This window comes from Ursus maritimus, unplaced genomic scaffold (assembly GCF_017311325.1).
Source record: "Ursus maritimus isolate PB19 unplaced genomic scaffold, ASM1731132v1 scaffold_35, whole genome shotgun sequence".
Lineage (NCBI taxonomy): Eukaryota > Metazoa > Chordata > Mammalia > Carnivora > Ursidae > Ursus > Ursus maritimus.
The window spans coordinates 8,810,434-8,835,726 of NW_024426119.1; the positions used below are offsets into that span (position 1 = coordinate 8,810,434).

Below are 25,293 nucleotides of genomic sequence, written 5' to 3' on the forward strand. Positions count from 1 at the left end.
TTCTAATCTGCATGAATTAAGTAAATTCATTTTCATTTCTTTAAAAAAAAAAAAAAAAGCAAAAAGCATATAACTGCTAGTGAAGCATTTAAGCAATAAGGAAGACCTAGTATTTAAGCACTAAATCGATAGGATTCCGGCCAAAGACAAAGGAGTTTTAATCTCTACATCCTTAATCTGGGTTAATAGATGATTTCCATTAAGCTTTCTGAAATACTCAAATTAGCTCACAGCTTTCTAGATGGGAACCACTGCTCTCTTTAAAGGTCTTACTTAACAAGAGGGCGCCTGGATGACTCACAGGTTAAGCATCCAACTCTTGATTTCGGCTCAGATCATGATCTCAGGGTCTTCAGATGGGAGCCCTGTGTTGGGCTCTGGGCTAAGTGTGGAGCTTGCTTGGGATTCTCTCTCTCCCTCTCCCCCTGCTCCTCCCCTGCTCGCTCGCTCATGTGCTCTCTTGTTCTCTCTCTCATTCACTCTCCTAAAATTTTTTTAAAAAATAATAAAGGTGGGGCGCCTGGGTGGCACAGCGGTTGAGCGTCTGCCTTCGGCTCAGGGCGTGATCCTGGCGTTCTGGGATCGAGCCCCACATCAGGCTCCTCTGCTGGGAGCCTGCTTCTTCCTCTCCCACTCCCCCTGCTTGTGTTCCCTCTCTCGCTGGCTGTCTCTATCTCTGTCAAATAAATAAATAAAATCTTTAAAAAATAATAATAATAATAATAAAGGTTATTTATTTAAATAATTATTAGAAGTCAAGGAAATAGAAACCATCCAACTCTGCATTCTCAAAGTGCTTGAGAGGCTGCATTATACAAGTCAAGTAAGTATAAACAAACAATTCGACTACTGCTGTTCTTACTTTAGCCACCTTGCATTTCCCTCCCACATCACAAAAATACCCACTGTGAAATCTTTCAAATTTTCTCCAAACAGCTATGAGAAATATCTGATATTTCTTAGTCATAATAGCCTTCAAAATCCAATAATAAATACCCTTTCTCAACATCCTAATTTTACTATTCTGTCAATACAATCCCCATGGTCTGTGGGCAAAAACCGTATTATTAATTCTTTTCCTTCAGATTCTTGTATTTAGTCAGAGTCCTAATAGATTTCTATTTTTCATTTTTGCTATCTATTCTTCAATGTGATAAGCCTTCTGGACCTCATATCTATTCTCTCTTCACCCAACTGCTCCCCTCATTAAAGATTCCTGCCCCCAATATATAAAGAAGTTCTAAACCCAAGCAGTACATCAGAATCACCCACATAGCTAGTAATAAAAAGAAATACAGTAGTGAAGACAGAGTAGAATTATTGCACTGTAATCTCCAGAGACTCCATTTTGTACTTCACTATGCTCTCCCCATTCCTATGCAAGGGCAGTCACTTTTCAAAAGTGACTTAAATAGGTCAGAAAGACACGCTTCCAAGTAACCAAAATACTGTAGTCCATCTCAAATATCAATGTTATAATATTTCTCCAAATATTTATTATGTAACTCAAGGCTGGAAAACACTGTTTAGTGTCAAATAACTTTATCTGAAACAATGTCACATCTCATTTTACTGTTCAAACAACCAGCACTATATGTAAGTAAGTGCAGGCTATCTGATGGTAGGTTATGTCTGATCTCCCCAACCTTACCATAAGGAAGGGATCTGTCTTTTCATAAATCTCCTAAGATTCATTACAGTAAATCCAGTAATACTTAAGATTATTTGAACTCTGACTTAATTCAAGTCAACTCAGACTCTGCAGGACAATGATATACTGTAAAACTGTGAACAAAAAAAGCTTAGAGGTGCCTGGCTGGCTTAGTCAGAGGAGCATGCGACGCTTGATCTTTGAGTCATGGGTTCGAGCCCCATGGTGGGTGTAGAGATTACTTAAATAAATACAAATTTTAAAGGGAAAAAAAGCTTAATTAGTGGGTTGAGGTGGGAGGAGTGGTACTCAGATTAGAATCCCTTCTCTGAATCCCACAGGTAACTTGCTGTGCCTCCATCTCAACCCTGACAAAAAACGAATTGATTTCTGATGAGCAAGACAGGGCAACAGAGAGACAGAACTCAGTGACAGAACACATTTTTGCCACTACCCCTAGGTTGCCCACAAGGTTATGGAGCAAAGATACAACCAGCACTTCTTGGAGGTCCTCACTTTGCTCGGTGGGTCTCCCTAGAAAGTTTCAAGGCTCCTAGCTAAGGAAGGTAGCAGTAAGCTGCTAACAGAGGTCAGAAAGCATTTTTCATCACATCAACCTATAACCACAACTTTCAAAGGCTTATTCTGGGTAGCTGTCGTATTGGCTAGTTCTAAGTTCTGGCTGGCTCCTGTTTCCCAAGGCAAGTGACTGGTGGTTTCCGGCAACCAGTATCGTTGACTGAGCATAAGCTTACCAGCATTTTACTCACTAGCATTCCTACTTTTTATATTATCTGCCCTAACACAACACTTACCGAAGAGTTCATGTACCGACCACTCTTTTCAAATAAGCACAGGGCTAATACAAAGTAAAGTTAAGGCTGTGACCAGAAAAAGGCATTAAAATTTGTGCCCCTCAAAATGAAGCTGTTCACATTGTCCATCACCAGGCAAGGAAATGGACAGGGTGGCCCACTGATCCCTTAACTCAGAACCAGAACTACCGCCAGGTTCCAATTCTTTACTCAATTCTGGAACTTGGCAAGCCTTATATCTTATAGGGAAAAGTGACTGAGAAAGAAACTGGGATAACACCAACCCTAACAAGACAATAAAATATTCACAAACATTGTCATAATATAACAAAGTTTTAAGCCCAAAGATAGCTTGTACATTTTTCTTAAAGTATAACTTGGTAGCTTGTTGCATTTATTTAACAATTTTAAAAGTTTGTATTCCTGTACTCAATATATCTTTCATAGATATTAAAATTTTAAATTCTGTGACATGAAATTTTAAAAATTGTGGCACGGAGATACGTTCATTACTCCTTTCTGCCTGTGGACCCCACTGAGTCTCCCCCCGGCCCCCCACCGCCGTCATGTCTAAGTCAGAGTCTCCCAAAAAGCCTGAAGAGCTGCAGAAGCTCTTCATCAGAGGTTTGAGCTTTGAAACAACTGATGAGAGTCTGAGGAGCCATTCTGAGCACTGGGGAATGCTTACAGACTGTGTGATGAGAGATCCAAACACCAAGGACTCTGCAAGCTTTGAGTTTGTCACGTATGCCACTATGGAGGAGATGGATGCAGCCACAAATGCAAGGCCACACCAGGTAGATGGAAGAGTTGTGGAACTAAAGAAGGCTGTCCCAAGAGAAGATTCTCAAAGACATGGTGCCCACTTAACTGTAAGAAAGATTTTTGTTGGTGGCATTAAAGAAAACACTGAAGAACATCATCTAAGGGAGTACTTTGAACAGTACCAGAGAACTGAAGTGACTGAAATCATGACCGACCGAGGCAGTGGCAAAAACAGAGGTTTTGCTTTTGTAACATTTGATGACCATGACTCTGTAGACGAGACTGTCATTCAAAAATCCCATACTGTGAACGGCCACAACTGTGAACTAAGGAGAGCCGTATCTCAGCAAGCGATGGTTAGTGCTTCATCCAAAGAGGTCGGAGTGGTTCTGTAAACTGTGGAGGTGGTTTTGGTGGGAATGACAACTTTCGTCGTGGAGGACACTTCAGTGGGCAAAGGAGGCTTTGGTGGCGGTTGAGGTGGTAGTGGATATGGTGGCAGTGGGGATGGCTCTTACCGATTTGGTAATGAAAGAAGCAACTCTGGAGGTGGCAGAAGTTATGATGATTCTGGTGATCACAACAATCAATCCTCAAATTCTGGACCCATGAAAGGAGGAAATTTTGGAGGCAGAAGTTCTGGCCCCCATGGTGGTGGAGGTCAATACTTTGCCAAACCACAAAACCAAGGTGGCTATGGTGGTTTCAGCAGCAGCAGTAGCTATGACAGTGGCAGGAGGTTTTAATCACTGCCAGGAAACAAAGCTTAGCAGGAGAGGAGAGCCAGAGAAGCGAGAGGGAAGCTACAGGTTACAACAGACTTGTGAACTCAGCCAAGCACAGTGGTGGCAGGGCCTACCTACCTGCTGCAAAGAAGACATGTTTTAGATAACACTCATGTGTATGGGCAAAAAACTGAGGACTATATTTGTGACTAACTGTATAACAGGTTAGTTTAGTTTCTGTTCTGTGGAAAGTGTAAAGCATTCCAACAAAAGGTTTTAATATACATTTTTTTTGTACCCATGTGGTTGATTGCTAAGTGTAATAGTCTAATCATGATCCTGAATAAATGTGTCTTTAAAAAAGAAATTCTGGGGCATCTGGGTGGCTCAGTTGGGTGTCCGGCTCTTGGTTTCAGCTCAGGTCATGATTTTAGGGTTGTGGGATCGAGCCCCATGTAGGGCTCCATGCTCAGCAAGGAGTCTGCTTGGAATGCTCTCTCTCCCTCTCCCTCTGCCCCTCCTCCCCCAGGCTTGCTCACACGCTCGCTCTCTAAAATTAAAAAAACTTTAAAAAATAAAAATAAAAATTCTGTGAAATAAATTACAATCACTGCAAGCTAATGAGTGAGTCTAGCTAACTGTGCAACATCTCCTCAAAAAGCTTGGCCGTTCTCCATGCATCTTGTTGCTAACAATACATTCAATAATCTTCAACCACTTTATATAAAGTAGGACTATAATAGCAATCATCTTCATTATTTCTTCCTTTTATAAAATCTTTTAAGTTCACCCTTGACTACAGTCCCGGTATAACAGAGTAAAGCATCTACTTTAGCAGTTTGATGTTAATAGCTTTCTAAATGTCTCTGTCCTATACTTTAAAAAGTATAGTTAAGTCTCTGATGGCAACCCTTTTGGGTCCCCTCCCTCCTTTGGAGCTTTGTACTATCACTTTGCTATCACTCAATAAATCTTGCTTTGCTGCCCACCACCCTGTCTGGTCTACCTCTTCGTTCTTCAAAACTGCATGACAAAGAACCGTGGGCACCAATAGAGAAAAAATCTTGCAACATTTATGGGCGCTCGTCCAGGATATCCACCATCATTAGGGACAACTAACCCATAAATGTCATCAAACTCCAAATGGTGGTGGTTCAGATACAGCCTCACGTGGAAGTCAAACCAGACATCTACAGGGGACCCCCTGATAGATCTGGACAAGACGAACCCTGAATGCCACCCCATCTAATGCCCCTGTGACCAGCAGGAAGTAGCTACAATTGGTGGTCTTCCCTAACAGCAGTTGGGGTTACCTCTTCAGAGGGAAGAATGATGAAGGATAATTGGAAGGCAGGCAGGGACAAGAGGGACCCCTGCCCTAAAAGGAAACTACCCTTAAAAGGATCTTACACCACCCTGGAAGGACCCTCCACCCTTTCCCATATAACAGACAGATGACAAAAACCTGACTGGACAACAGGCACAGGGAGGGTTAATCAGATTTAAAAAGCCTGCCAACAAGCCCATAAAAACAATCCCTTCGGGTCCCCTCCCTTCTTGGGAGCTTCGTACTATCACTTTGCTATTGCTCAATATATCTTGCTTTGGTGCTCACCCACAAAAAGAAAAAAAAAAAGTTGCTGAAAAGGTCACCATATATTTTATCAGATTTTAGGGAGGAATTTATGTGCCGCTACAGTAGCGGTGTTACAAATTTTGGAATTTGCAGAAATGCTCAACATCACTCTGTAAATGTCGAAGCCTAATGTTCACTAAAAGCTCACATGGGGGCGCTGGGGTGGCTCAGTTGGTTAAGCGTCTGACTCAGTTTCAGCCCAAGTCCTGATCTCATGGGTTGTGGGACTGAGCCATAGAGCCATCGAGCCATCGAGCCATCAAGCCATTGAGCGCATGCTCTCCTCTTTTTAAAAAAAAAAATATTTTATTCATTTATTTGACAGAGAGAGAGCACGAGCAGGGGGAGCAGCAGAGGCAGAGGGAGAAGCAGACTCCCCACCGAGCAGGGAGCCCCATGCAGGGCTTGATCCCGGGACCACCGACATCATGACCTGAGCTGAAGACAGATGCTTAAACGACAGAGCCACCCAGATGCCCCTCAAATAAATAAATCTTTAAAAAATTTTTCAAATCAAAAAATTAAAGCTCCCATGCATACTTGCTGTGCACGTGGCAGTGATATATCCAAACATCTCAGCAAGCAGGTAGTAAAAAAAATACGCTTAGACAAAATTTGGTACTATTCAAAAGTTCAGCACCCCAACAGCTTAGAAATTTTCCCAGGGCTCAAATTTACCTTGAAATTGCCAGCCTAAAAAAAGTCATATAATATCCTCCTAAACGGTCTCAGCATCCTCTCTCAAACTATTCTTAGGTAATCCCGTACTTCCCTAATCCTTACACTGCAGCAGGAGAAATCTCCTTAAAATACAAATCTCTTCCTAATATTCCCTTTTCTCCTTATATTGTATTTTAGAAAATTTCAAGCACAAAAATGCTGAAAGAATCTCATAGTGAATATCCCACACCCAGTTTCCCATATATCCCTATATCTACCTCCTAGAATCTACCATTAACGATTTACTATATTTGTTTCTCAGGATAGATACCTATCCCACAAATTTTGATGCTCTATTTTCATCATCCAGTTCAAATTACTTTCTTGTGATTTCTTCATTCACACATAGTTTTAGAAGCTTCACTGAATTTCCAAATATGTGTGGGTTATTTTGGACATCTTGATTTCTACTTTAATCCATCATGGTCAAAGAACATATCCTATATTATTTCAATCCTTTCAAATCTATTAAGACTTGATTCACAGCCCAGCATCTGGTCTGTAAGTACACTTGGGAAAAGAAGTCTATTCTATAGTAGCTGGGTAGAGATCTCTACTGACCTTTGGTTTGTTTAGCTATCGTTGTTGAGAAGTGTTAAAATTCTATGATTGTTGTCTAGTTTTTAAAATTTATCCATTTTTGCTTGATGCGTTTTTAGTTGTCTATCAGTTGTTCAGAAGAGTGTTAAAATCTCTATGATTGTTATCTATTTTTTTTTAATTTATCCATTTTTGCTTGATGTATTTTGAACCTCTGTATTAGGCACATACATGTTTATGATTATGTCATGAATTGACCTTTTTATCATTATGAAATTACCCCCTTAATTCTAGCAACACATTTTATCTTGAACTCTACTTTATCTGATATGAATATAGCCACTCCAGCCTTCTCATGCTTACTAATTAGAAGGTATATCTTTTTCCATGCATTTACTTTTAGCCAATCTGTCTGTATGCACTGAATCAGAATATCTATTCCATTAAACGAAATGAAATTACTGATATGGTTGGGTTAGGTCTACTATTATTTCTGTTCGGCTGTACCTCTATCCTCTTTTGGATTATTCACTTTAACTTTTCTACTAGCTTTTTAGCAACACTTCTTCATGTTTTTTCCATAGTGAGTGCTCTAAGAATTACAAAATAACATCCTTCTCATTTTACACTTTACTCAATGTTAATAATTTGCCACTTCACATAATATATACAAACCTTGCTACCATATAGGTCAATTTACCCCCACCTCCCATTCCATGCTTTATTGTATGTTTTATATCTACATTATGTGACGGTCTCCACAAGATGCTTTTTAAAAAATTATTTGAACAGTTATATGTTGTTTTAAGAAAAAAAGAGAAAGATCTTTATCTATCCACATTATTTACCATTTCTGACGTTCTTCATTTCCTTATGAAGATTCAAGTTTCTACCAGGTATCATTTCCCTTCAGACTGAAGAACTTCAGCATTTCTTGTAGTGCAAACCTGCTAGTTATGAATTCTCTTCGGTTTTGTTTTTTTTTTTTAATCTGACAATATTTTTATTTCAGTTTCATTCTTAAAGGCTATACTACTGAATCTGGAATTCCGGATTGTCAAATTTTTCTTTCAGCATTTTAATGATTTTCTGTTCTCTCTGGCCTTTATGATTACCCTTCTGTGTGCAACATGGCTTCTTTTGCTGCTTTCTGGATTTTTCCTTTGATTTTTGGCTTTCAACAGTTTGATTATGAAGTACCCAGTCATGGTTTTCTTCACTTTTAAACCTGTGGTTTGCATGGTTATCCTTACTGGGATTTGCTGAGCTTACTGAATCTGTCAATTTATGCCTTTCACTCAATTTGGGAGATTTTCAGCCATTAAATTTACAAATATTTTTTCTTTCCCATTCTTTCGCCTCTCTTTCTGGGACTTTAATTACATATGTTGGATTTTTTTTATATTGCCCGCAGGTCCTTGAGGATATGCTGCTCCTTTTCCTCTTTTACTCTTCTTCTGCTCTTCATATGGAATAATTTCTACTGATCTTTCATTTCATGGCTTCCTTCCTCAGTCATCTCTATTCTGCTTTTAGCCCATCCGCTTTATTTCCAGTATCATATTTTTCAGCTTTAGGATATCTATTTGGTGATTTAATACTCATTCTTGTTAGCATATTTTCCTATGCATCTCTTTCCTTTTCTTTACTAATAATAGTTACAAAAGTTTCAAATCCTTTCCTGCTAATTCTAACATTTGAGTATTTTAAGGTTAGTCTCTGTAGATTGTCTTTTAACTTGAGGTTACATTTTCCTGAGCCTCTGTTTATACGTAATATTGGAATATATGCTGCATGTTGTAAATGTTTTTTTGTGGAGGCTCTGGATTCCTCTATATTCCTCTGAAGAGTTTTTACTTTATTTTTGTTTTAGTAGGTATCTAAATTGGTTGACTCAAACTGCAAAGTCCGTGTCTTAGGTACATGAAATCTCAATTTAGTTCTTTTATCCCTACCTGATCTTCTTGGAGTCTGCTCTACACATGCATAGTTCAACAGTCTGCCAAGATTTGGGTAGAGTTCATTCCCTGAGTTTGATGCTTCTCTATGTTCCAAGAGTCTCCTGTCACTTCCCAACAGCTGTGCCTGCCTTGAGCCTTAACATTTGTTTCTTCAGGCAAAAAAACACTGCAAGTTTATTTCAGAATTTTAGCCATCCTACCTGGCACAGACTGGGGCCATGAGAATGGGAAATCATGCCCATGTAGTTCTGTTCCTCAAGTGTTAATTCCCTTCCAGAATCTGCTTGCTTTGGGTAACTCCCCAGACATCTTAGTTGTATTATGTACTTCTGATCTAATAGTTGTTATCCGCAGGAGGATCTACCAGTAGGAGCTTATAAGCCATGATCAGAACTGGACTCCCATGCTTGTACTTTTGAAAGCCTTCAGCCTGACTAAATGGCTCCAGGCAATGTTCAAGCAGGTGGGGCTGATCAAAAAAGACTTACCTCTCCATTCTGTGATGGAGTAGGAGGCCCTAGGTTTAGTGACAAAGTTTGCTAGGGCCTAGGGTGACTCTTAAATGGCAGTTGTCTTTCATGAAATGACTCAGCATTCTAGGCTACTTCAATTTCACCTCCACCTAAACATACACTTCAATGATTCCCTCAACCATACACTGAAAAAGCCAAGCCCATACACTCATGTTTTATGCCTCAGTCCCTGACTTTTTCTTTTTTTTTTTTTTAAGATTTTATTTACTTATTTGACAGAGAGAGAGACAGCCAGCGAGAGAGGGAACACAAGCAGGGGGAGTGGGAGAGGAAGAAGGAGTCTCCTAGCGCAGGAGCCTGATGTGGGGCTCGATCCCAAAACGCTGGGATCACGCCCTGAGCCGAAGGCAGATGCCTAATGACTGAGCCCCCCCAGGCGCCCCTCAGTCCCTGACTTTTAAAAGCCCTTCATTACATCCAATTAAAGATAAAAACGAAAATATTTTTTTAAAGATTTTATTTATTTATTTGACAGAGAGAGAGACAGCCAGCAAGAGAGGGAACACAAGCAGGGGGAGTGGGAGAGGAAGAAGCAGGCTCCCAGAGGAGGAGCCTGATGCGGGGCTCGATCCCAGAACGCCAGGATCATGCCCTGAGCCGACGCCTAATGACTGAGCCACCCAGGCACCCCCCAAAATATTTTTAAAAGCCCACTTGATATGACCCTTGCTAGTAAGTACTAGGTTTGAGCTACTTTTCCCCTAGGTCTCTATACACCAGACAAAATGGTATTTCCAGTTCTTCCCATCTACCATGTTCCCTCCCTTTTTCATATGCTGGTCCCTGTTCCTGAAATGCTTTCATTCCTTTCCATCTTGTTAACTACTCATCCCTTCAAATCTCAGTCCAAATGTCAGTTGCCTAGGGAAGTGCTCCCTGATCTCTCAGATTAGGCCATATTCCCTCATATACACTTCTCTCCTAAAATCCTGTACTTTCTTGATACCATTTATCACAACTGTGATTATTTCCGAGGCAGGGAGTAGAGCAGCAATTCTCAACCATATCAGACCCAATACCCTTTTTTTCCTAAAACATTATGGGAATTTTCATTCTTACATAAATATGAGGGACTAATGTAACTCTCCCCAGTGTTACATTATTAATGAGTGCTTATTAACGAGCTTCCCCAATTGTCACCATACAATTTTTCTTTCAAGATATTTATACTTTTTTTAATCATAAATATTTTGTAATATATCCTATCCTTAATGAAATGAAATTCAGGGCACCTGGATGGCTCAGTCGGTTAAGTGCCTTTGGCTCAGGTCATGATCCCAGGGTCTTGGAACTGAGTCCCACATTGGGCTCCCTGTCCAGGGGGAAATCTGCTTCTCCCTCTGCCCCTCCACTGAGGTCTGCACTCTCTTGTGAGTACGCATGCACACACTCTCTCTCTCAAATAAAAATCTTTAAAAAAAAAAAAATGAAATTCAGAGCTACTGTAACTTACAAGTAAAATTTAAAATACAATATAATGTGCTAACTATAACAAAAAAGTAATTTATCATAAAATAATATGTATTTCAATATGTAAATGCTTGGACATGACTGGATTAGACGATGTAAGACTATATGTGACAACTACAAAAACAGACTGATGTAGACACATTATAAATTGTTGATAAAAATACCAGGAATAGCACTGCTGTCTGTGATATGATTTTCCAAAACAGGGGCCAACTCTTTGTAAACTTTCTAAAATAAAGAAAGCACAATCACCTGATTTACACAGTAACTATGCTCTATGCATAAATAAATAAATAAATAAATAAATAAAGTAAGTAAGTAAGTAAGTAAGTAAGTTTATGTGTAAAACAAATTGGTTCTGGGCCATACGATCATAAACAGATTTTTCACCTACATGACATCTTCTGTAACATCTGAAAGTGATGCAAAACGTGTAACAATTTTTACCATATAGGTTAGGAATGTCCTTTACCTTGCAAGATGTCCAACATCCCTGACCTCCATCCACTAAAGTCAGTATCATCCTCTCAGTGATTCTGAATCAAAGAAACACCCCCCACAAATTTCCAAACCTCCTTAGGGGATGATCTCAAACTCACTAAAAACCACTGCATTAGGATAAAGGAAGACAGCAAGATCTCTATAGCCAGACTGCTTGTGTTTGAAACCTGGCGCTATCACTTACTAGTTGTGTGTGATCCTGACCATGTAATTTAATTTTTTTGTGCATTCATGAAATAAAAATATTATTAGTATCAGTGTCATAGGGTTGTTATGAGAAATAAATTTAAAAATCCACATAAAGTGTTTGGCACAAAGTGGGTACTGAATCTCTTCTATAGTCATTAGTATAATTATTTGCTTGATGACTACCTCTCCCAATAGAGGGTAAGCTCCTTGACAGCTAGCAGGAAGGCCTGTCTTGTTCATCGTTTTATTCCTGTGACTTGCCACACCATCTAGTATAGAGTAAGTACTCAATATTGCTGAATGAATGAATACAAGTTAGCAAAGACATCTGGAATATAAACAATAAAAACTGGAGTATAACCTTCAACAGTATTATTTTAGGTTATGCTACTAAGATACTTCTATATGAGAACGTCAAAATTTATCCTAGTGGCATAAACGTAAATATGCAGAGTATCTATAGTGGGTTACCCAAGGAAATGGTAACAGTTACTGCCTCTGGGGAAAAAAGTGAGGGTGTGCAGGTTTTCATCACAGACCCTTTTGTACTTTTCAAAAAAAATTAAACAATAATATACATATATTATAGTTTTGATTTTTTTTAGTTTTCTTTTAACTCATAATATTTTTTTAAACCTCGAAGACTTTAGGCACAAGAACCAAGACTGCATAATGCTTCCATGTATAGAACTTTTCTGGAACTCCAGAAATCATCAAGAGTTTTGACTTGCACACATATTTTGAACTTTCAAAATGGCTCATTATAGACTATCACATTACAGAGATCTATCGCCATTTACCGATACTCCGAAATGTCTAATATCATTAGATACTGATTACCTGTCCAAAAAGATATAAGGGACAAGTAACATAATTACTTGGAGTAATAACAATTTTACATTTATATACCAGTTTATAGTTTACAAAATATGGTGGAAAAGCATGACCTTGGAAGTAGATAAAAATAACAGGTCTACTACCTTGAGTAAATTTTAAACTCTGAACTTCAAATTTCTTGTATAAAGATGAGATACTTGTATGAAATGAGATACTACCACCTAGTTATCAGGGATTCAGTTTAAAAAAGCAGCAGCATGGAGCACCTGGGTGGCTCAGTCGGTTAAGGGTCTGCCTTCGGCTCAGGTCTTGGGATCCAACCCCGTGGTGGGCTCCCTGCTCAGCGGGGAGCCTGCTTCTCCCTCTCCCTCGCCCTCTGCTGCTCCCCCGTGCTTGGGCTCTCTTGCTCACTCTCTCTCAAATAAATAAATAAATAAATAAAATCTTTAAAAAAACAAAACACTCAAGACACAAGGAGAACACTAAAAAAAAAAAAAAAAAAGCAGCAGCGTGGGGCATCTGAGTGGCCCAGTAGGTTAAGCACTGGGACTCTTGATTCTGGTTCAGGTCACGAATTCAGGGTTCTGAGATTGAGCCCCATGTAGGGGTCTGGCTGAGCAGAGAGCCTGCTTAAGATCCTCTCTCTCCTTCCTCTGCCCCTATCTCCCCCACCCCACCCCCACCCCATGCTCTTAAAAAAAAAAAAAAAAAAAGGCAACAGCATGGAGTGCCTGTGTGGCTCAGTTGGCTAAGCAACCCCGAATCTTGATTTCAAGCTAAGGTCATGATTTCAGGATTGTGGGATGGAGCTCTACCTCACACTCAGCACGGAATGGGCTGGAGATTCTCCCCCCCCCCCCCCCCCCCCCCGCTCGCTCTCTAAGTAAATAAATAAATAAAATCTTTACTTTTTTAAGATTTTATTTATTTGCCTGAGAGGAGAGCAAGAGACTACAAGCAGGGGGAGCAGCAGGCAGAGGGAGAAACAGGCTCCCTGCTGAGCAAGGAGCCCAATGTGGGACTTGATCCCAAGACCCTGGGATCATGACCTTAGTTAACTGTCATAAAATCTTTAAAAATAAAAATAAAAAAAATAAGCAGCAGCAATTTCTTCCAGTAAGCTTTACCTTTTTTTTTTTTTTTTTTTAAGATTTTATTTATGAGAGAGAGAGAGACAGAGAGCACAAGCAGGGGGAGAGGCAGAGGGAGATAGAGAAGCAGACTCCCTGCTGAGCCGGGAGCCCGACTTGGGGCTTTTGGGGCTCAATCCCAGGACCTGGAGATCATGACCTGAGCCAAAGGCAAATGCTTAACCATCTGAGACACCCGGGCACCCCAAGCTTTGATTTTTTAAAGGTAATTATTTATATTTTGAATAAGTAACACCAGTTTTAAATGTTAAGTATCCAAAAGGGCTGGTTTCAAGGGGAGAAATACAATTTTACAATGGAGAACTCAGATTCACCATCTGAACCCACTAATCAATCTCAGCATCATTACTAGAAAAACTAGAGTACACAACATAGCCTATGATATCATCCCGAAAGTGTTTAACCTGAGCCCAATCAAGCATTTACCTGTACCTTCCAGTTTGCAGTAACCAGCTAAGTAAACCACTAGGAATCAATCAGATAAATCCAGATAATTGACCAGGTCTCTTCAACAAGTCATGACAAAAAAGAGAATGGGAGAAAAAAGGTAACTGTTCTAGGTTTAAAAAGATTTCAAGAGATTTAACAGCCAAATGCAACGCATAGACTTTGACTGGAAATAGGATTAAAAACAAGGGGGGGGGGGCACCTGGGTAGCGCAGCGGTCAAGTGCCTGCCTTCGGCTCAGGGCGTGATCCCGGGGTCCTGGGATCGAGTCCCACATCGGGCTCCTCCGCTGGGAGCCTGCTTCTTCCTCTTCCGCTCCCCTGCTGTGTTCCCTCTCTCACTTTCTGTCTCTATCCTGTTGCATAAATAAATAAAATCTTTAAAAAAAATAAAAAATAAATAAAAAAAAAATAAAAACAAGGGGGGGAGGGCAATTTGGGGAAATTTAAGTTTTGGGTTTTTTTGTAATCTCTACACCCAACATGGGGCTCAAACTAACAACCCCCGAGATCAAGAGTCACATGTTCCTCTCACTGAGCCAACCAGGTGCCCCCAAATTGGGGAAATTTTAATAAAGACTGGGTATTACATAATAAGGAAATATTAGTTGTTCAGTGTGATTGTGTTACTGGGTTATGCAGGAAAATGTTCTTTTGATTAGAGACCTGTATTAAAGTGTTTAGAGATGTCAGGAATAAAAGCAAATACAACAATGTAACAACAGATTTTAAAATGATCAATTTGCATGGATTCAATACAGTACTTTCTCTACTTTTCTGGATGTTTTTAAGTTTCATAAAAAATTCTTAAAAACATGACGTGGGAAACAAAGGCAGAAGAAAAAATTATTAAATTTCCTTACCATCTACAGCCCATGGACAAGTCCTTGAAACAGGCAGAGTGACCTTCCTCTAGGAACTCAGCTGCCTCAATGTTAATAAGTTTGCTAAGGGCAAAAGGCAATTTTAGCCCACCCCTGTAAGTCTACTTTAACATATAAAAATTCCTTTGGAAACTTCCTTTATCTACCCCCTCCCCAGATACAGGTTGGCAATCATCCCCCAAGCATATGACCCATCAAAATACATCTGAAGGGTTTCATGACTGAGTTTTTATTCAACTGTAATATAAGACCTTTCCGAACAATAGCTAGCCCCCTCAGGATCCAGGAAACCTTGTTTCCAAAATAGCTGGGAGGCTTACACTATCCCTAACCCTCTCCCAACTTCAAAGTATATAATTGGCCACTCCTCATGACCCTAGGGCAACTCTTTCTACCCACAGGTCTTATCCCCGTGCTTTAATAAAACCACCTTTTGCGTGCGCGCACCTACACACACACACAAATCTTAAAAACATACAGAAAATTATTCCCTTCCCATTTCTGTTTCCCAGCCACGTGCACCTCCAGTCACTGTTAACAGTTTCTTATATATTCCTCCAGATATTTCTATACATACATATGCCAATACCTAAACTTTTTTTTAAGAAACCACAAATGGCTGCAAAATACAAAACCTCTTTTGCACTTTTTTTCCACTTAATATATCTTGGTTGTTACTCAGTATTAGCACACAGAGGGCTGGCTCATTCTAACAAATGCATAATTTATTTAACCAGGCCCCTACTGACGAACACTTAGGAACTCTCATTTCTTCATAGTCTCTTTCAGTTTAGATTCTAGGAGGAAAAAAACCCAATTCACTGTAAGGTTTCAATTAGAGATTTAGCATGCTGAATGTGCAATTGGAGTATTCCTATGTAACTTGTCTGCCTACATGTTCTTATTCACTGGATACACAAATTAATCTTAAACTTCCCACTAAAATATTCCAAATATGAAATACACAGTATGTATATTTCTCACAGAGCCATTTCTGACAGAGCTAGTCTAGTATCTACCATTATTCCCTGCTTTCCTTGTGCAGGAGCCTCTTCCACAGACTACATGTGCTGTGCTCTAACCTAGGTTAAAAAATTACCACTTGCAGTTTTTCCTTTTTAAATATCTTCTTTTTAATCAAAGCAAGTGGTTCTGAACTAACTTGATCAGATTCCTTCACACCCTCTTAACACCTTCCAAGCCACTTTGAAGTTCTCATCAAAAACTATCTAGTACCTTTAAAGGCGCCTACCATTTTCTAGACTTAAGAGTTAACTCTAGAAACTAAAACTGTAATGTAGTTACTTCTCAAAAATGCTTAGGATATTTAATTTGGTGTTCACAGGAAAGAGAGGAGTCTTGGCACATGTGAATTTCACCACTTACCCTAGCTAGGTTAGCTTGTGCAAGTTACCATCAAACTTTTAGTGACCTAATCTGAAAATGCTTCAAAAAACCACTTTCCATTACAGTATCTCATCAATTTTTGTGACAAACCGGAGTGTATCTGGCACATAGGCAGCAGGTGCTCAATATATCCTAACTGAATCTAAATATTATCTTCCATTGTTTCATTCACAACCAAACTGGAGAACAGGGATTTAAACAAATTTTAAGATTTTCCACGAGGTTTAGAATAGTAAAAAAAAAAAAAAAAAAAAAAAAAGCGTTAAAAAGGTTCTTTTGGCTTGAGTAAATTCGATATAAATCATTATGGTGGATAAACCACCTATCTGCAAGAAAACTTCCTTTAACTAGGATGGCAGCCCCAAGTTTCTAAAAGCCATGGAAATCTCAAACTTCCCAATAAAATGGCTTACTCTGACTCTCAAGGATGATTAAATTGAGCAGACTTAAGGGGGAGTGGGGTGCAAAGCATTTCCTCCCCCATAATTATGCACCGAGATTTGGACTAAATATTAAACTGACACGTAGTAAACGCTCCATAATTAGTAGCTATTATTAAGACGCATCCCACCGGGAGAGAAGACGGAAGGAGGCAAAAGAACGGAGGCTGTCAGTCACAAGAGGTCGAAAGGTGTCCCCTGGCCTGTGACCCGTAGGCCTTTAAGCACCTGGGTCTACGAGGTCCCTGTGGAACCGGGGGCCGAAAGAGGTCAGCGGCCTCCCCTAAAGGTCAAGGTTCTTGCAGGCGCGTTTCCTGCTGGGGCTAGAAGCAGAGCTGGAACGCCCCCGCGAGAATCTGTACCCCGAAGCCAGAAGCACCGCCTGCCTGAAAACCGCGCGGAAGAGGGGAGGACCGGGTTGCCGCTGAGCCTCAGCCTGTAGGAGCAGTAACCCGGCCGCGTCCTGCAGCCAGAAACCTTAGGGGCAGACCACCAGGACCCCGCCGTTCCGGGATGCCTCAACGCAGCCCGGCCCCTCGATACTCACACTCACAGCCGACCCCTCTTACTCCATCAGGCCGCCAAGGTCCCAGCGAGGGGGCTCCCCGAAGTCCCCCTCAGTTTTGGGTCCGGCGGCCCACTCCGGACCCCCTCCCCGCTGGGCACCGCCGCCGCCGCCAGCGCGCAGGCGCACCACGCCGCCGTCACGCTCCTTTTTTTTTTTTTCCCCTTTGCTGCCCGCCTTTCTCAATAATCTAGCTTTATTTGAACACACGAGAGTGAACAACGGACACAGGGGAAAGAGGCTTTACTGGAAAAGAAATAAAGATCAAACGCAGGCCGGCTTGCAGAAGTTACTCAGCTGCACTGAACGCACCTGTGACCAGCCTCCCTAGTTCCTTTTTCATTCTTTTTGCTCATTCTGAGCCTCCCTGTTGCTTCTACTCTCTTCCTAAATCCCCAGCATTCCCTTTATGCAGTGGCAATTGTCAAAGCTGAATTTCCAGAAATTCCTGCCTTGTAAAACTTACTGAAGTTTAATGGAAGGTTCAAGAACTTGAGGACAGACAGATCTGAGTTCAAATCTTGACCCTGCTACTAGTAATTTACGACTTTGGGCAAACTACAAGTTTTCTTGGAACCTCAGTTCCTGCACAGTTGAAATTAAGATAATGATATTTCTCAGTGGGTTGTTAGGATTAAATGACATAACACGGGTCAGTTGCCAATCCATGAATGGATGCCTGTCATAGGGCAAAAAACCCATGAATACCAATGATTATATTTTAATACTTAATGTATTTATTTCCTTTAAATGTAGTCCATACTCAGTCCCTCAGGATCCTATTTTTAGTGACTACGATTAATCAGATAAACCAAGTTACATTAAGAATAATAATGATGTGAAGTGTTACTCCTATAATATTGAAGTTCTAATAATATCTTTGTTTAACAAGATCTTCAATACCTAAAATCAGAGTAAGCGCTTCCCTTTATCTATGTATAAGTCCAGATTTGCAACTAGAGGACTGAGGAACTATCCAATTCTGTATTTGTGACATCACAATTTCTTGAAACACTCAAGGTCTGAGGTACACTGCTCATTCTACTCTCCTTCAAAGGTATGCAATGGAAGAACTACTTTGCCTTATAGGCTCAGGGCCATAGTCCAAGGAAAAGATTGTAGAAGACGAAGGTCAGCCATTGATGAGGATCAAGGTAATCCTAGATCAAGGTTTCTTTCTTTCTTTTTTTTTTTTGTAAAATTTATTCATTTGAGAGAGACAGAGAGTGGGAGAGACGGGGAGCAGCAGAGCGAGAGGGAGAGAAGCAGACTCCCACCTGGGTGCAGAGCCCAACTCGATGCTTGACACCACCACCCCGAGATCATGACCTGAGCGGAAACCAAGAGTAGGACTGAGCCACCTAGGCACCCCTAGGTCAGGATTTCTTAACCTTGGTATTATCGATACTTTGGACATAATTTTTTTAGAGATGGGGAGGGGCAGAGGGAGAGAGAGAATTTGAAGCAGGCTCCATGTCCAACACAGAGCCCAATGTGGGGCTCCATCTCACAACCCTGAGATCATGACCTAGCTGAAATCAAGAGTTGGACACTTAATGGACTGAGCCACCCAGGTGCCCCTACTTTGGAGATAATTCTTGTGCTGTGCATTGTAGGATGCTTAGCAGCATCCCTGGACACTAGATGCCTATAGTATCCCCCACCTTTACATCCTTTACATTATACCTACATTGCTTTACATCCCCCACCCCAATCACCATCATCTTGACAATCAAAAATGACTCCAGACATTTCCAAATGTTCCTTCAAAGGCAAAAATGTCCCTGGTTGAGAACTATGGCAATATACCATGGCATTATCCCAACCATAAATAAATTCAACCATACATTTTGTCCATTTCTGCCCACAAGAAGTGACTGCTGCTTGAGAAAGTCACACAGGAGGGTAGAAGCTGGGGAGTTCATTTTTACCAATCTTATACAGGCCCTTGACACTGCCTAACAGTCCTACTACATATCTGGGGTCAACTTGTTCTTTCACTTTCTGTAACGATATTCTAAAACTTCTCCACTTTCCTTAAAACTCCCAACTCCTTTTCTATTAGCAGATGACCTCATCTCCTACTTCACAGAGAAAACAGAGGTCATCAAATGAGAACGTCTTTAACTTCCTGTTACCAAACATAAAACTTAAAGACATACTTCCTCTTATAATTGAGGTATCTTCTCTCTCTTCCAAAACCATTCCTCCTTCTCCTTTGAAATACGTTTAATTTTTTTTTTTTAATTTCCAGCATTATGCTGTATTCTTAGAGGTGCCTGGAAGAGTTCCTGGACCTGTTTAAAACCTTTCAATGGCTCTCTGTGGTCATAGGGCAAAGTGCAGGCTCATTAGTCCAAGAGTGCAAAACCTTCCAAGATCTGGCCCACTGCAGACTATTTAAAGCTTACTCCCCACTTCCCACCCGGAGATGTACGATGAGCTGTAAGCCTCTAACCAGGATGAACTACAAGGAATTTACAGAAAGTGCCATATTCTTAATGGCATACGCTGTTCCCACAGGCTGGAAAACTATTTCCCTCCATCCCAGGCTTCGGGCAGAGCTCCTACTTAGCCTTCCTGATTGAAAAGTCACTTCCTTTGGGAGCCCTTCCACGCATCCCTAAGAATAAGGCGCTGCTTTCATTGTGCGCCAACTCCGCCTCTGACTTTCTGACGTCACGCAGTATATTCTATCCACTATAATTTGTTTACATATCGATCTCCAATCTAGACAGATGGTAAGACCCTGGAAGGCAGGGAGGGCATTCTTTTCTTCTTTTCTTCAGCGATCATCCAGCAAAGAGTTTACCCTTGACAAATGTTTGTTGCATAAATACTTCCCACCTTTGGGAGGGATTCGAATTATTCGGTTAACGGGTGAGTCCCCAGACTCTCCGCTTGCGTGGCAGGGAGATTTAAACCCCTCAGACCGTGATTGGCTCCAGCTCCAGGGGTGTGTCCGCGCCCGCGCGGCTGGGGAAGTGCGCAGGCGCGCGAGTCCGGCGCGCGCAGGCGCCAGGAGGACGCAGCTCCAGGTCCGGTCTGGGGGTGTCCGAGCAGCTGCGGCGCGAGAGGAGTGGCCGGAACTGCTTGGTGAGCCTTTAGGAGTGGGGTTGAGGGAGCTAGGGTGGAAGATTGGGATCGGGTCCCAAGAAGAAAGAGTATTATCGTGACGGTTTAAAACTTGGTGGGGTTGGGCTTTAGGGGAGGGGTAGGGTGGTCTGGCCTGGACTGGGCAGGCCGGGCCCGGAGCAAGGACGCCAGCCGCCGGGAAATTACCGTGGGGCCGGCGGAGGAAGGGTGGCGGGATGGTGGTTCGTTGGACCCCCTCCTCAAAACCAACCAGAGGCAAGTTCCCACTCCCCTGCCTCTGCATTGTTTCTGTGATCGGAATTAATTGACTGTATGGTGACCACAATGATCAGATAACTCTGAACTAGTTGTTTGAAGGTGTCTGAGGTTCGTGGCTTTGGAGAGTCCATGACTCTCAAGGAAAGTCCATCCTTACGTCGCGGCTTTACTGTAGACGCACGAAGGATCCGTAGAACACCGAATTTTACAGTTTCAGGCTGGAGTTGTTGGTTGCGGGGTGGGAAGTACTGGAAGGTGCTGTTTCATCTCATCCTTTTTTTCATCATTAGTCACCACAATGTTAGGAAAGGTGATAAGGGTGGAGGAAACCGAAAGACATCAAAGTTGGGAAAAGGAGATGAAAAGGGAATATCATTTTGCCTTTTGCTAGTTATCTCCTTTAGGAAGTAGGGGGACGACTGGAGAGGGGTGTTTGGATACTGGCAGCTTCCTTTTGCTAGTCATCTCCTTTAGGAAGTAGGGGGACGACTGGAGAGGGGTGTTTGGATACTGGCAGCTTCTGACAGCGTTCCCTCAGTCATGTGAAAGTAACGTAGCTTCACAGTAGCAGATATTTCAAGAACTGAGAGGAATATTACTCCTTCTGCCCTTATGCCTTTAAGACTGGCTTTCAGATGTGCCAATAAAAAATACTGCAGATAAGACCAAGTAGAAATGATTCTCGAGCGTTCTTGCCTAGCCTGGAAAACCACACTTGAAATTCATGGCACATCATTAGCTAGAATACGTTGAGATCTAAATTTAAACTATCTCATAGTAAGATTTTTAAAAAAGTAATGTTTTTTCCACCATCACAGTAGATGCCTAAGGCATTTTAATGGTCAGTTGTCATTTGTTCCTTTGGCAAGAGGTAATGAGAAAGAACACATTCATATAAATATTCGCAAATATTAGGAGAAACATCCCTGCTCACATTACCATGCTCCTTTGACAGTAAATGTGAAAGTAAATAGAATGATGTAACAGCCTACAGCTCAGATATTTATCGTATTTCCAGGATTTTTTTTTAAGGTGCTTGTGGTATGTGGATATGTACTAGAAAATTCCTGTTATTCTAGTTCCAGGATAGCAAAGTCTTATTGTGCCATTATTTTCTTAACAGTATGGCACTCTTTCCTATAAACAGTAGTATTTCAGTATGCATCACCGTGTTCGCTTCTTTTACTCAAAATGAGCTTAAGCATAGTTAACAGTCTCACTTAACTAAAGGTCACATCATTTCTAATCATTCAGAACACAATCTTGAACCAAGAAGGAAGCAAATAAACAAAAAAGAGAAAAACAGGCCCTGTTGTTCATGGGACAGCTGTCACTATTTCACTCCTCATGAACCATACCACCATCATAAATTTTGCCTTTTAGAAAATCATCTGTTATTTTATTTCGTGTTTTTAATAAGCTTGTTTTAAACACTACCCTCTTCCAAAGTAATAATCTGTGAAATCATGGTTTTTTTATGAATACCTTTTTCTAGTACACATTATAATAAATATGTAACTTAAATACGTAACTATAGCTTACCTAACGGCTGAAATCGTCTCGTCTTTTTGCTCTGCACTCTGGAAAATACTGCTTTGGAACTAACTACTCATTTTTAAAATAAAGTGAAGATTGGACTAGGCCAGTGGACTTCAAAATTCTGTGTACTCAGTGATGGCATTCACTACTGTGACACGGCTCTAGCACACTTACTTATCTGGCTTCACCAGATGGAAGTAGATTAGAATAGCAGAAGGGAAAAAGAGGATGTTTGCTCTTTGACGTTTTTGTGAAATCAGCTGCCTTTTTTTTTCTTCTGAATTAAGGTGCTATGTCTTAAAACATTCTGGAAGTCTTTTTTAGTTGTGTTTGTACTCAGTGTTATGTATACTTTAACATTTATAATATATGTTGCTTGCATTCAAGAGTGCTGAACTTTTTGATTCTATTGCTGTATTTTGTTTCCAGGTCCATAGATTGAGAGAGAACTAGATGACAAGGACTGGTCTTTTTCTTTGTTGTGGTGGATAGAGACTTGAAACAGATGGATCCAGTGCCTCCACCAACTGGAGGAAGTGGATTGTAGAGCCAGGAAACAGCATGTACTGTTCCTTTTGTAATATTGGTGGTAGAGGTGGTGTTCCATTTGCACTCATTTAAATTCACTGACATTTTGGTTTTGATTTCAGTTTAGGTTGTATGGCTACTAAAATATTTAAATTACTGTTTTTCAGGAATCCCCCCATCCATCTTGATTTTTGTGAGATCTGTAACTTGGATTTAAATTTATTTGAACAATGCTTTGACAATTGAAATTACCTTTAGATAGCTTTTTGAGACTTCTAAAATAAAATCCAAACTTATTGGTAGAATATAGAAAGTCCTTCAAAACCTGTCTCCTGTGTCTTCGTTTTAAAGCCACCCTACCCATTCTGTGTACAAATACGGTATATTCCAGCATGACTGCTAAGGCCTTACATTGTGATACTTCTTCGATAGTCTAAAATCACAATATTTTTAGGGTTGATCATGCTTGGATTTCAATTCTCAAATCAAAATCACAAGAGATGTTTAATAATTATGAAAAATTATGATAGCTTTATTGAGCAGTACATACCAGCCAGGGTTTAAATGCTTAATATGAATTAACTCAATCCTTATAATGCTCAAAATAAACATTATTTTCTCATTTAATGAAAAAAAAAACTGAAGCACAGAGAAGTGAATTAAGCAACAGTCAGGATTTAAAAACATGCCTCCAAGTATTGGGCACTTAACCACTACTCTTTATTCCTCTTTGTATAAACAAGAATGCCACTCTTCTTTCAGATTTTATTTATTTATTTATTTATTTATTTATTTGAGAGAGCAAGAACATGAGCAGGGCGAGGGGCAGGGTGGAGGGACAAGCAAACTCCCTGAGGACAGAGGCTAATGGGGGGCTTGATCCCAGGACCCCGAAATCATGATCTGAGCTGAAGTCAGATGCTTAACCTACTGAGCCATCCAGGTGCCCCAAGAATGCCACTCTTTTAACCTGTGGAGGATATTCTTTTCCAGGGACCTGAGTGCTTATGTTCTCTATCCCTGGCATCTGATTCCTCATATCAGAATATTTGAGAAGCTAACCAGAAAGCTTTTAGGTGAACTTGGAATCAGAGCCAAGATGCTTTGATGACTTGGGTAAATATTTCATTCAGGCAAGGTGAAGCCTTGCTAATTGACTGTACCTCCCACTTGGTGTCTTCCTTGGGCAGATACCATACTTAAGTCTGCCAGATCCTGTGTCTCTCCTGCTTGGAGAATGAATGCTGCATTCTTGAGCCTCGTTCTTAACTCTTCCAGAGCATCCCTTTTCTGTTTCCCTAGCCTTTCTTTTAGACAATGTAGGTATAATTGATTATAATCACTTACAGATCTAGCTTCCTAGGATTATATTCTGGTCACTTAGTGTAGAATTGTGGAAGTTCCAGGGTTGAGCAGGAATTGAAAACTAGGTGTGGGGTTTCCTCAATTAAGTCATAAACAGTACTTCTGTAAAGCTGAAGTGTAATTTTGGTCTTTTTGGTTCCTGATTTTTAGTGGTATTTTCTTAGCAGTATGGTTTCTGTCTTAAATCATGTGCTTCAGTGCTTTTTGAAACCAAGATGGTAATAGATATGGTTCAATGGTATACTTCTGGTATTTGCATAGTTTTTAAGCTTTATGAGAATGGTTAAAATTGTTCTAGTAGAAGGAAGTAGAAAGGAAACGAGAGGAAGTAAAAGGAGGGAACTAACCTTAACATAAATAAAGCTCCCATCTGAATGCCTTTAGAAAGAATTAAATTTCCTAACCAGAGCAGGGGCTCTTTTTGGCATAACCTAGAGTATTTTGAGTATTTTAGAATACTGTGCAACTATACTTTTTGTGTGTGAACATCCTTCCTTCCTTCCTTTTTTTTTTTTTTTAAGATTTTATTTATGAAAGAGAGTGAGACAGCGAGAGAGCCCACAGGCAAGGGGAGCAGGAGAGGGAGAAGCAGGCTCCCCGCCAGCAGGGAGCGCGCCCAGAACCCCAGGATCTTGACCTGAGGTTAAGGCAGATGCTTAACTGACTGAGCCATCCAGGCGCCCTTCCTTCCTTTCCTTCCTTTCCTTCCTTCTTTATGTGTGAACATCTTTTTTTTTTTTTTTTAAAGTAGGCTCCACGCCCAGCACGGAGCCCAGCTCGGGGCTTGAGCTACCACCCTGATATCAAGACCCAAGCTGAGATCAAGAGTCAGACACTTAACTGACTGAGCCGCCTAGGCACCCCTATGTGTGAACATTTTTAATGTTTCATATTAAAAATGGGATCTAAGAGCAAAAAATATATTCCTAAAGAAAAACTAAGTTCTTTTACCCCATAAGATGGTCCATGTCTGAATTTCTCCTTTGTTCCCTGTAATCCTTTCTTCTGTTCTTTCTGTTTATTCTCCATTATTCATCTTTAGAGTCTTCAAGAAAGAGCTACGTAGGTGTAGAATGACGTGATACACCAGCGTGAGGTGAGGATGACTGGCAACGTTCACCCTGCTTATATAAAATATTCACCCCAACCGTCTAAAGTACTTTGGCTCTGATTCTAAGTTCACCTAGTAACTTTTTGATTAGCCTCTCAAACAGTCAGATACCACAGATGGAGAACATAAATAACATGAGCACCGTGCCAACACTTCATAT

At 40.7% G+C, this 25,293-nt stretch overlaps 2 protein-coding genes and 1 pseudogene across 5 annotated transcripts in view; 2 read left to right on the plus strand and 1 right to left on the minus strand.

Moving 5' to 3' along the window:
- Positions 1-17,371, minus strand: part of ZNF106 (zinc finger protein 106) — a 64,738-nt gene extending 47,367 nt beyond the window's left edge. For 2 of the 3 annotated variants that reach the window (XM_040620504.1, XM_008702193.2), the window contains exon 1: positions 17,219-17,371. The gene's annotated coding sequence lies outside the window, so the exon portion shown is untranslated. Of the gene's footprint in view, positions 1-14,143; positions 14,190-17,218 lie in introns of those variants that run through there. The other variant, XM_040620503.1, reaches the window with a different exon arrangement.
- Positions 2,999-4,411, plus strand: LOC103673421 (annotated as a pseudogene).
- Positions 17,372-20,213: 2,842 nt separating the features above from the next.
- The window catches only part of SNAP23 (synaptosome associated protein 23), a 33,793-nt gene continuing 28,713 nt past the window's right edge, over positions 20,214-25,293 (plus strand). For both annotated transcript variants that reach the window (XM_008702190.2, XM_008702192.2), the window contains exon 1: positions 20,214-20,332. The gene's annotated coding sequence lies outside the window, so the exon portion shown is untranslated. The remainder of the gene's footprint in view (positions 20,333-25,293) is intronic.